Below are 8466 nucleotides of genomic sequence, written 5' to 3' on the forward strand. Positions count from 1 at the left end.
GGGTAATCGGATGGGTGTGTCAGAGGCAATGAGATTGGCACAGGATAGAGCACGGTTTAGGGCTGTTGTACATAGGGTCGCTATGAGTCGTAAATGACTCGACGGCACATAACAACAACAACAACAACAACAACTCCTATTAAAGAAAACTTTTCTATTTACTACATATAAGAAGGGCAGCAGAACTCTGATGATGTATTCTAGAGGCCACTATGCTACTAACTCAAAGGCCCTGCATATCTAGAGTTTGGAATCCACCAAAGACTATGTTGGCCAATCTCCCATACAATTTACACCATGGGAAACTCCATGCAAGGTGAGACACAAATTAGTTTCAAATTACTAGCCATGACTGAGTGGGTGATGTGCAAAACAGCTAGCAGAACAATACTACAGGTTTGCTTTATAAATCAATCATTAATTCTCAAGTTACCACATACATAAGTGTTCTGGGAAATAACAAGAGCAAGGACATGTCTGCACTGTGTTAAGAATCACCACCAGTCACAGGCTAACTCAGTGACTACAGGGTGCTGTAGTTCCCATGAAGTCGCACTGCTAACCCAAACACTGAACTTCTCTGAGGATTGGAATGCAGCAGCAGCTTTGTGAAAGAAAAATGGGCAATCTCCTCCTGCTTGATTTACATCCTCACAAAACCACTTATGGGCTGCTATGAGTCAGAATGGATTTAATGGTATTGACTATAGTACGTCAACTACGGTTCACACAAGAAATAGCTGGGTCAAATTTCTAGCATTCGTTGTCTCTGAAGAAATGGCTAAGGGAATGGAATCTCCACTAAGAGGCTAGTATAACTACCCCACCACTGACATAACATACTGGGACTGCTAACCAAAAGGTTGGTGACTGGACTCCACCAGCAGGCGCAAGATGAGCAGTGTCCTAAGAGAGGGTCACCAATCAACTCAATGGAATTGAGTTTGGTGTTCCCTCCCACCCCCACCCCGCTACAGAAAATACCTCCACGTAAGTTCATGTCTACAAATTGTATAGCAATCTCTCAGGTCATGACATCAAGAAAAAATTCAAACTCACTGACACTGATTTAATTCCAACCATAAAGACCCTCCATCAGGGTTCTGAGACTGCTAATCATGCTCCCAAAGAGCAGCTGCTGGATTTGAACTTGTGAAGACACTCAGCTTTTTGATCAGTAGTGTAGCTTGCTGAGGATTCCATCAGAGCCCCTCAGTCACTCTATACTCACTCAAATGTCCTATCCAAAAGACACATACATAATAATCCAGGATGCTGTTATGTGCCATGGAAGTAACTACAACTCATGAAAAACAACAGATTGGAACCTTGCCCATCCTTATAATCTCTGACATGCTTCAGTCCATGGTTGTAGTGACTGTGTCAATGCATTTTGTTGAATGCCGCCTTCTCATTCTGACTCTAGACCTTGCCCACCTGACATGTCCAAAGTATGTGAGATAGAGTTTCACCATTTTTTGCTTCTAAGCAGCAACTTGGTTGTACTTCCTCCAAGACAGACTTATTTTTTTCAGCCACTCATGGAGTATTCAGTGCTTTTCTCCAACACAATTCAAAAGCATCAAGTCTTCAGTTATCCTTATCCATTAACCAGCTTTCACATGCATACAAAGCAAGTGACAATACCATGACTTGGATCAGGCACACCTTAGTCTTCAAACTGACATCCTTGCTCTTTAGCACTTTGGAGAGATTCTTGACAGCAGGTTTTCTCAATGCAGTATGTTTTTTGTTTTCTTGACTGCTGTTACGATGGGTGTTGATTGTGGATTGAAGTAAAATGAAATTACTGGCAACTTCAATCTTTTCACCATCTATCATGATGTTGTCTGTGGGTCCAGTGGTGACTTTTTTTTTATGTTGTAATCCATTTTGTAGGTTGTAGTCTTTGATCTGTAGTAAATGCTTCAAGTCCTTTACACTTTCTGCAAGCAACATTGTGTCAGCTGCATAATGCAGGTTTTTAGTCCTTCTCTATGCCTGATGCCATGTTCTTCTTCACATAGTCCAGTTTCTTAATGTTTTAGCATACAGATTGAGCAGGTATAGAGAAAAGATAGACCCTGACACACATTTTTCCTGATTGTAAACCATGACGAGTCTCCGTGTTTGTCCAGGTAACTACTTCTTGATCTATGTGTTAAGTGTTGCATAAGCACGATTAAATGTTCTAAGATTACCATTCTTCTCAATGTTAGCAATAATTTATAATCCATACAATCAAATGATTTTGCATAGTCAATAAAGCACAAACATCTTTCTGGTATTCTCTGCTTTCAGCCACCATCCATCTGACATCGTCAATCATTGTCCATACTCCCTCCACAGCTGAAGCCATTTCTGGCAGTCTCCTGTCAACGGATGATTCCATCCATTTTTTTTTCATCAGAAAATAGTTTAATTATGTACAGAGTGATCATCAAACTGATTCCATAAATCAAGATGCAAATGTACACCTCTGGGGTCAAAAGGAAGAAACGCACGCTTAGTGAGCTTGGCCTTGACCGAGCGGCCGTCCTGCGACGAGGTGCCGGTCACTAACATGCAAAGAAATCACCAACCGTGAGAAAAGAGGAATGTAATTCAACACTTTGGGACGAAAGAAAGAGAGGAAGCGTCAGCAGAAGCCTGAGCTCTGGAAGGCTCTCACCCGCGAGGGCCCAGCTCCGAGGACGGCGGCTGGCACGAGGCCCAGTGGCCACCAGGCCCACAGGCGCTGGTGTGCACGGAGGTGTCCGGCCGCCACGGCCCCGCTGGCCGAGGCTCAGAAGAGGGCTTTGGCATCCTGGTTCTCAAACTCGGACCAAGCGTCGTTGAGCTCCCTGAAGATCATCTTGGCGTACTGCTCGTAGGGCTGCCCGGTGGCCTTGTCAGGGTGGACGACCAGCACCGCCCGCCGGTAGTGCTTCTTCACCTGGCTGGGCGGCACCAGATCGGCCATGCCCACAGGCGTCCAGCGGGCCTCTCCAGCCCACAGCACCGTGTGCAGTGTGGACAGCAGCGCCAGGATGTTCCGCTCCTTGCCTTCGATCCAGTCCAGGAGCTTCAGCTTGAGCGGGTCCGTGTCTTTCGCCATCTCCTGCTTCCGCATCTCAGCTATGGTCTTTGGTCCTTTCTTGTTGGATTTAGAGGAAAAACCCTCATTGGGCAGGAGGTCTTCGAAGTCATTTTCTGACACTTTTGGTTTTTGAGCGAAGCTGGGTGCGCGGACGCCCCTCTCCTCTCGGCCCCCAATCACATTGAAGTTCGGGGTGTAGGTAGGCCGCAGTGATGGGCAGGCTTTGGCAGGGCCTGGTTTGGTTTGGGGAGACCAGGCGACGCCCTGGGTGGGAGGCCGGCTCTGCCAGGCGCTGCCACCGGCCTTGGGAGGCGGAGCTGCCTTGGGAATGAAGCCACCAGGAGGGAATCCGCTGGTGGTGCCTTGCAGGCCTGAGCCCAGGTCGCCGAGGTCAGCAACGAGGTCCAGGCTCTGTGACTTGGTCTTGCTGGTCGAGGGGGCAGGCGGGGCCGCTGGCTGAGCTCCAGATGAGAAGAGGGGGCCTTCTGCAGCAGGCTTAGGGGTCGGTGTGGATGCTGCAGCCTCGGCCCAGGTGTCCCACCCTCCGAGGAGGTCCGGCTGGCTGGAGGAGGCCGCCACCCTGCTGGGCTCTCCCGGGAGGTCTCCCAGCTGCAGGAAGTCGGTGCTGGAGGAGGAGGGCGGGGCACCGTGGGCGGAGAGGACGGCGCTGGGTGGTGTGACCGAGGGGTCCGGATGCAGAAACTCCCCAAAGAAGTCGGGCTTGGAGCAGGTTTGGGTGTCTGGGTCAGCAACTATCAGGAAAGGGTCGAGCGGGTCAGCAGCTGGGGGGGCGCTCATGGGGAGTGCTCTGCACCCCCAAGGTTGGGCCGGGGCTGGTGAAGAAGAGTTCGCCCTCTCCGCTCAGCAGGTCGGCCATCCATTTTTAAGTAATCTCCAGCAAGATTTTACTTATGTATATACATTATATTGTTAGACAACTTTCACATGCTGTTGGAACACATATTCCACCCCGCTTTTTCCCTTTTTAAATGGGAATATGGATCTCTTTCAGTCAGTTGGGCAGGCAGCTTGTCTTCCAAATTTCTTAGCATAGGCCAGTGAACCTGGCTGCTGAAATACATCAATTTGTATTCCATCAATTCCTGGAGACTTTTTTGCCAGTGCATTTAGTGCTGCTTGAACTGCCTCCTTATCATCGGTTCCTGATCGCTACTTCCTCAAATGGTTCAGTGTCGATTCTTTTTTGGTCACTGTTCAATCTTCTTTCGATGCTTCCTAAATCATTCAAGATTTACCTCTAGAACCCTTCACCATTGCAACTGAAGGGTTGACTTTATTCTTCAGTTCATTCAGATTCAGAAACAACAGGCATGTTCTTCCCTTTTGGTCTAACTCCAGTTCTTTACACACTTCATTATACTATTCGATCTTCTTGAGCTGCCTTCTGAAATCTTCTGCTCATCACTTTATTTTTTTAAGTTAATTTTAATGAGCTTAGAGACTTAAGGTTTCCATTAATTGTTGCACTTTTCTCCCTACTCACTCTGTCCCCCGCAATTCACTCTTCTCCTTGAAAAATAAAACTTTCATTGTTATGCAATCCCTCCCAAGTCTACTCATAACTCTTATGTCAGCATTGTTATTATTAGGTGTCATTGAGTAGACTTACATAGACACAGATCTGAAGCCTGTCCTATCCTGTGCCATCTTCATTTCTGACAAACTCTGTCAATTAATTTTGTTGAGGGTCTTCCTCTCTTTTGCTGATACTCTATCTTTCCAATCATCATACCCCTCTCCAAGAAACATGCCCAAATGTTGTGAGGTGAAGCTTCATCATCTTTGCCTCCAAGGAGCATTCTGACTGCACCTTCTCCAAGGCATATCTGTTTGTCCTTTTGGAAATCCAGGGGATATTCAGTACTCTTCTCTAACACAACTCAAAGGCATCAATCTTTCTTCTTCTAACATCTATGTATTTTGGCCTTTCTCTGTTTTAGTACAAGTTTCAGTCTCTTCAGACATCTATTTTGGTCTTTTATGTCTTTCCTGTCCTTGCAATGACATTTTTCCCCTTTTTCATGGATGATGTCCTTGGTGGCATTCCACAACTCACATAGGTCTTCAGACATTAATGTTCATTCAATCTACTTTGTTACTTGTGGACTTAATATTCTTCTGCTTCAATGTGAACTAAATGATGGTTTATTCCAGAGTCAGGCCCTGGCCTGGTTTTGACTACTGATACAGCACTTTTCTATAAATTCTTTGTACAGATTAAGCCCATCTGATTCTTACATATTCCATTCAGATGAGATCCATGCGAATAGTTACAGCTTATATTTTTATAAAATGAACAAATTGATTGTACAAAATTCCATCATTCAATCTCCAGCCTCATTTCTATCACCAAGTCCTTATTTTCCAAAAACCAGTCCTTCTTTGATAGCTAAGCATAACTTGCACATGTAAAATGCATACCTAACGAGAATGGCTATAGTAAAAAAAAAATCTTTTCTGGCAAGAATGTGGAAGAAACAAGATCAATTATGCATTGTGGTGGGAATATTTTTAAGTGGTACAAGTAATTTGGTAACGTGACAATGACTTGAAAAGTTAAACAACTGACCAAACAGTCCAACAATTCTGCTCCCAGGAACTTATCGAAGAAATGAAAATATCCCCATGAAGACATGCAGCTGTATGTTCAAAAAAGCAATGCTCTTTAAAAAAAAAAATTGCAGGCAGTCTGAATATCCAACAGCTGCGGAGTGAATAAACAAAATGTGCTACATTTATACAATGGAATAATATGTAATAATTAAAGAATCTCTACAGGTACAGACTGTGACATAATGAGCATTTTGGGTTGATGAACATGAACTAGAACTTTCTGATGAGTTTCATAGCCTATAAATTTACCAAGTGAATTTTACACTTATATGAATTTTATACTATGCAAATTATACCTCATAACTATTTTTTAGTAGTATACAACTGACTACTTTGAAACTCTAACTGGTAACTGATTCCCTTTCGATGCATTAAAAATAGTAATATTGGCATTTTCAAAGGATTCCAACTACATGAATCTCTAAATCTTATAAATCAAAGATCACTTTTGGCTATGTGCCACATGGCATCAGGAATCGCCATCTGCTAGTTTATTATTTTCCTTCTAACCTTAGGCCCTATGTAGTACTTCTCGTAAAAATCTCATTCAGTTTTGCTCGCACTTTCCTAGTTTTCTCAACTATCCCTTAATAGAAAATAAAATTGTAAATCTTTAAATTGAGCATGCATTTGCATACTCATGCATTTTAAACATATTATTATATTATTTTGCCTTTTTTTTTTTGTCACCTACACTTTGCTCCTGAATAACTTTTCGTGCTTTGCTTTACAAACTTTGTTTTCAGTATTTTGACCCAAACCTTCTTTGCTTTTGGACTTATTTGATGGATTCTTCTTTTCAAAGCAGTGCTGTCTTCTATGCTCAGGGAGGGCTTATTTTCATGATGCCATCTTTTCATTCAGTTGAAAAATTGGCTAAGAGGTAATGTATGTTCTCTCTCATCCAGCCACTTAAAGTATTAACAGAGCCTTTCCTCCCAAATAAAATCTTAAAAACATACCACACAGCCTATAGCACATAAAGGTAGAGAGCTACAAAGAAGTGGAAGAAGCCTTCTCAACTGTGCCCATCTTCATACAACAGAGCCTTCTCTCAAGTTACAGCTTGAAAAACAATGCTCTAAATGATAAATCTGCTCTTTAAATTTGTGCACAGCCTAACAAAAGCAATAAACTGAAAATATTTAGTTAAGAAACACCTGTAAGAGAAATTTGAGTATAGAAAAATGAAAACATTACAATTGAAAAAATGATAAAATACAATAAAATTATAAAATAATGATAAATTTCCTAAGTAATTTTCCTTTAAAATATAATTCCATGACAAAGATACCACTTTTCTGGAATGGCATCTACTACAAAAGCTGTGTACCCTCTAGCATAATTTTCTTATTTATAACAGATGTCTTAAAAATTAAAACCAATGCAACCCATGTTTATCACAGCTTTGTTCACAATAGCAGAGTTACGAACAACCCAAGTGCCCATCAACAAATGAATGGATGAGAAGCTGTGGGATATTCACACAATGGAATACTACGCTGCATTGAAAAACAAGGAACTCAAGCAATATTATTCAAAATGGGTGAGCCTGGAGGACATTATGCTGAGCAAAACACCTCACTCATACAAGGACAAATACTGCATAGTGGCACTGTTGTAAAACGGGAAGAACATAGGGGTTGAGGTGAGACTAAAAACGATGGGATACTTATACTGCATTTACACAGATGAAGGAGAGAACTATTTAAAAGTGATATATGATTAGGTATTATTTTTCATGACAGAAGTCCAAAATGAAGGCTACACAGTGGAGTGGACTTGAGGGGAGGGATTGTATAACAATGAGACTTTTACTTTTCAAAGAGAAGAACAAACTGGGGTGAGAGGTGGGCAGGGAGAAAAGGGCAAAAATGAATTAATGGAAACTCTAAGTCTCTGTAAACTTTCATTAAAATTAATTTTAAAAAATAAAATGTTTACATTGAAAATCAAAGGAACTCATGCTATATTATTCAAAATGGGTGACCCTGGAGGACATTATGCTGAGTGAAATATCTCAGTCACAAAAGGACAAATACTGCATGGTGCCAATTTTGTAGAATGGGAAAGACATCAGGGTTGGGTTAAGACCGAGAAAAACTGGATAAATTATGTATACTGCATTGAAACAGATAAGGGAGAGAACAATTTAAAAGCGATATATGATAGGGTATTATGGTTATCACAAGAGTCCAGAATTAAGGTTGCATAGTCGAGTGTACTCGGGGTGGTGGGGGAGGGGGGTTGGGGGGATTGTATACCAAAATGAAAGTGTGTTTCTTTTACTTTTCAAAGAGAGGAGTGAACTGGGGGGGAGGGCTGGGCAGGGAGAAAAGTGCAACAATGAGTGAATGGAAATTCAAAATCTCTGTAAATTTTCATTAAAATGAGTAAAATTTAAAAAAGTTTCATTAACATAAAACAGAGTATAGAGGAAAATTTTCAAATTAGTTGGTCAGCAGGAAATGTCATTTACCCAAAAAAGAGTAAAGAAAATAAGATAGCAAGAGGGCTCCAGTAAAAACATATCTGTAACTGTATTAGGTTTTGTTTGTTCTTTGAAAAAAATAAAAAAAGCATTATCTGCTTCCAGAATCAGGTACAAATCAAGCCCAAGTAACAACAAATAGTAAGGATAAATCTGGTCAAGGAGATCATAATAAAAATTTTCAAATTTATCTTAACTAGACAGTATAAGCTATTTTCCATCAGAAATCAAAGGTAAAAATATTTTGACATAACATCATCTC

The 8466-nt window shown here is 41.7% G+C and overlaps 1 pseudogene; it reads right to left on the reverse strand.

Annotated features, from left to right (window-relative positions):
- Window positions 1-2785: 2785 nt before the first annotated feature.
- On the reverse strand, window positions 2786-3956 carry LOC102869817 (annotated as a pseudogene).
- Window positions 3957-8466: the final 4510 nt, after the last annotated feature.

This window comes from Elephantulus edwardii, unplaced genomic scaffold, assembly GCF_000299155.1.
Source record: "Elephantulus edwardii isolate Elephantulus edwardi_28Jun2011 unplaced genomic scaffold, EleEdw1.0 scaffold00031, whole genome shotgun sequence".
Classification (NCBI taxonomy): Eukaryota; Metazoa; Chordata; class Mammalia; order Macroscelidea; family Macroscelididae; genus Elephantulus; species Elephantulus edwardii.